The sequence below is a fragment of the Giraffa tippelskirchi genome, chromosome 3 (assembly GCF_054371585.1).
Source record: "Giraffa tippelskirchi isolate mGirTip1 chromosome 3, T2T-mGirTip1v1.2.pri, whole genome shotgun sequence".
Lineage (NCBI taxonomy): Eukaryota > Metazoa > Chordata > Mammalia > Artiodactyla > Giraffidae > Giraffa > Giraffa tippelskirchi.
The window spans coordinates 67,558,275-67,562,886 of NC_137277.1; the positions used below are offsets into that span (position 1 = coordinate 67,558,275).

The 4,612-nt window shown below is 36.1% G+C and overlaps 1 long non-coding RNA gene across 1 annotated transcript; it reads left to right on the top strand.

Moving 5' to 3' along the window:
* LOC145542390 (uncharacterized) lies at positions 1–4,406 on the top strand. The gene is made up of 2 exons (XR_014079823.1): positions 1–2,017; positions 3,360–4,406. It is a non-coding gene; the product is annotated as an uncharacterized LOC145542390 (long non-coding RNA).
* Positions 4,407–4,612: the final 206 nt, after the last annotated feature.

Below are 4,612 nucleotides of genomic sequence, written 5' to 3' on the forward strand. Positions count from 1 at the left end.
AAGGGATTAGATCTGACAGAGTGCCTGAAGAACTATGGACAGAGGTTTGTGATATTGTACAGGAGATGGTGATCAAAACCATCCCCAAGAAAAATGCAAAAAGGCAAAATGGTTCTCTGAGGAGGGCTTACAAACAGCGGAGAAAAGAGAAGTGAAAGGCAAAGGAGAAAAGGAAAGGATACCCATTTGAATGCAGAATTCCAAAAAACAAAAAGGAGAGACAAGAAAGCCTTCCTCAGTGGTCAATGCAGAAAAATAGAGGAAAACAATCGAATGGGAAGACTAGAGATCTCTTCAAGAAAATTAGAGATACCAAGGGAACATTTCATGCAAAGATATGGTCACAGTAAAGGACAGAAACAGCAAGAACCTAACAGAAGCAGAAGATATTAAGAAGAGGTGGCAAGAATACACAGAAGGACTAGACAAAAAAGATCTTCATGACCCAGATAACCACGATGCTGTGATCACTCGCCCAGAACCAGACATCCTGGAATGCAAAGTCATGTGGTCCTTAGGAAGCATCAATATGAACAAAGCTAGTGGAAGTGATGGAATTCCAGCTGAGCTATTTCAAATCCTAAAAGATGATGCTGTGTAAGTGTTGCACTCAGTATGCCAGCAAATTTGGAAAACTCAGCAGTGGCCACAGGACTGGAAAAGGTCAGTTTTCATCCCAATCCCAAAGAAAGGCAATGCCAAAGAATGTTCAAACTACTGCACAATTGCACTCATCTCGCACGCTAGCAAAGTAATGCTCAAAATTCTCCAAGCTAGGCTTCACGAACTGAGAACTTCCGGATGTTCAAGCTGGATTTAAAAAAGTCAGAGGAACCAGAAATGAAATTGCCAACATCTGTTGGATCATCGAAAAAGCAAGAGAGTTCCAGAAAAACATCTACTTCTGCTTTATTGACTATGCCAAAGCCTTTGACTGTGATCACACTGTGGAAAATTCTTAGAGGTGAGAATACCAGACCACGTTACTTGCCTCCTGAGAAATCTGTATGCAGGTCAAGAAGCAACAGTTAGAACTGGACATGGAACAACAGACTGGTTCATAATTGGGAAAGAACTACGTCAAGGACGTATACTGTCACCCTGCTCATTTAACTTATATGCAGAGTACATCATGCATAATGTTGGGCTGGATGAAGCACAAGCTGGAATTAAGATTGCTGGGAGAAATATCAATAACCTCAGATATGCAGATGATACCACCCTTATGGCAGAAAGTGAAGAAAAACTAAAGAGCCTCTTGATGAAAGTGAAAGAAGAGAGTGAAGAAGCTGGTTTAAAACTCAACATTAAAAATAATAAGATCATGGCATCTTGTCCCATCGCTTCATGGCAAATAGATGGGAAACAAAGGAAAAAGTGACAGACTTTATTTTCTTGGGCAAAATCACTGCAGATGGTGACTGCAGCCATGAAATTAAAAAACACTTGCTCCTTAGAAGAAAATCTGTGACAAACCTAGATAGCATGACAAAAAACAGAGACATTACTTTGCTGACAAAAGTTCATATAGTCAAAGCTATGGTTTTTCCAGTGGTCATGTATGGATGTGAGAGTTGGACCATAAAGAAAGCTGAGTTCTGAAGAACTGATGCTTTTGAACTGTGGTGTTGGAGAAGACTCTTGAGAGTCCCTTGGACTGCAAGGAGATCAAACCAGTCAGTCCTAAAGGAAATCAGTCCTGAATATTCATTGGAAGGACAGATACTGAAGCTGAAGCTCCAATCTTTTGGTCACCTGATGAGAATAACTGACTCATTGGAAATGACCCTGATGCTGGAAAAGATTGAAGGCAGGAGTAAAAGGGGATGACAGAGGATGAGATGGTTGGATGGCATCACCGTCTAAATGGACAGGAGTTTGAGCAAGCTCTGAAAGTTGTTGATGGACAGGGAAGCCTAGCATGCTGTAGTCCGTGGGGTCACAAAGAGTTGGACACAACTGAGTGACTGGACTGAACTGAACTTCTTCTTTGAATTGTCCTGGCAATATGTCAAAAGTGAGTTGTATTTGTAAAGGCTTATTTCTTGATTCTTGATTCTATTCCATTGATCTAGCCTTAGGCCACTACCACATGTATCTTATTTACTAAAACTTTACAATAAGTTTTGAAATTGGAAAGTGTGAGTTCTACATTTTGTAATTCTTTTTTAAGATTGTTCTGGCTGTCCTGAGTCCCTTGAATTTCCAGGTAAATTTAGAAACAGTCAATTTCTACAAGGAAATCATCTAGGATTTTGATAAGTATTGTGTTGAATCTATAGATAAATTTGGAAAAATTTCCCCCTTCATCACAATATATCACAATATATCCTTGTAACTTGTTTATTTTATATATGCTATATATAGCATAAAATTTGCCATTTTAAGATACTCAGTCAACATGAGTTTGAGCAAGTTTCCGTAGATGGTGAAGGACAGGGAAGCCTGGCTTGCTACGGTCCATTGAGTCACAAAAAGTTGGACACAACTGAGTGAACAGCAATAACAACAACAACATTTTTTTATTTTGTAATTTTTATTGAGGTATAGTTGATTTACAATATTATATGTTTTAGGTATACTGTATTATGATTCAAAATTTTAAAGGTTATTCTTAATTTATAGTTATAAAATATTTGCTATATTCCCTGTGTTGTACAATATATCCTTGTAACTTGTTTATTTTATAATAATAGTTTCTGTTTCCTAACCCCCTACTTCTATCTTGCCTCTTCTTCCCTCTCCCCAGTGGTAACCACTAGTTTGTTCTCTATATCTGTGAGTGTGTCTTTTTGTTGTTGTATTTACTAGTTTTAATTTTTAGGTTCCACATATAAGTTGTATCATACAGTTTTTATCTTTGTCTGTCTGGCATATTTCACTACACATGATACCCTCTAAGTCCATCCATGTTGTTGCAAATGGGAGTAGTTAGAACTGCCTTCTTAATTTCATTTTTTGATTGCTCATTGCCACTATACAGATACAATTGATTTTTAGATATTGTACTTATTATTTAGTTTGGAACAGCTTGACAAATATAATTCACATACCATACAATTCACTCAGTATATAATCCATTGTTTATATATTAAATTATTAATTTTTAAATTGTAAGAAATATATAGCATAAAATTTGCCATTTTAAGATACAATTCAGTGGCATTAATTACATTCACAGTGTTATGCAAGCTTCATCCCTATTTCCAAAATATTTTCTTTACCCTTTTGTTAGCATTAAGTGATAACTCTTCCCCAGCCCCTGGTAATCCCTAAAGTATTTTCTGTCTTTATGGTTTTGCCTATTTTAAGCGTGTGCTTGCATGCTCACTTGTATCCGACTCTTTCTGACCCCATAGAGTCCTCCAGGCTCGTCTGTCCTTGAGGTTTTCCAGACAAGAATACTGGAGTGGATTACCATTTCCTCCGCCACATGATCTTCCTGACCCGTGGATTGAACCCACATCTCCTGTGTCTCCTGTATTGGCAGGCAGATTCTTTATCCCTAAGCCACTGAGGAAGCCATCATATAAATGGAATTGTAAAATATTTGTCTTTTTGTATCTGCATTATTTTGCTTAACATGAGTTTCTCAAAGGTCATCAAGGTTGTAGCAGGCATCAGAAGTTCATTCCTTTTTATGTCTGAATAATATTCTGTTAAATATACATAACACATTTTATTCTTTCCACTTGTCTATTGGTGAACACTTGAATCATTTACAAATTTTGCCTATTATAAATAATGCTGTAATGAAAATTGATGTATAAGTCTCTGTTCAATGCCTGGTTGCAGTTCCTCTGGATATTTATTTAGGAAAGGAATTTATGAATTGTATGATGATTCTATCATTAGCTTTCTGAGGAACCACTAAACTAGTTTCCATAGTGGCTGTCTCATTTTACATTATTAACTAAGTATTTTATTCTTCTTGAAGCTATTGTAAATTGAATTGCTTTTACAATTTACTTTTGACTTGTTCATTGCAAGTATATAGAAATACAACTGATTTTTGTGTGTTGGTTTTGTATCCTGCAGATTTGCTTAATTTATTAATATTAGCTCTAACAGTTTTTTGTGAAATCATTAGGTTTTTCAATATGTCAGATCATGTCATTTGCATACAGAGAGAACTTTACTTCATCCTTTCCATACCTTTTATTTGTTTTTCTTCACTGATTGTTCTGGTTTGAACTTCCAGAACTATGTTGAATCAAAGTGGTGAAACTTGGCACTGTTGGTTTGTTCCTGATCTTGGAGGGAATGCTCTCAGTCTTTCACAATTGAGTATGATGTTATCTGTGAGTTTTCCACATATGGCTTTTATCATGTTGAGGAATTTCCCTACTATTGCTCATTTATTGTTTTTACATTAAGTTTTATTAAATGCTATTTCTGCCACAACCAGGATGATCATGTGGGTTTGTTCCTTCTTTCTAATAATGTGATTTACTGTAATGGTTAATTTTAATATATCAAACCATACTTTCATTTCAGAAATAAATTCCACTTGATCATGGGATGATCCTTTTCAAATGCTGCTGAATTTGGCTTGCTAGTATTTTGTTGGATATTTGCATCTGTATTCATAAAGATTTTCATCTGTTGTTTC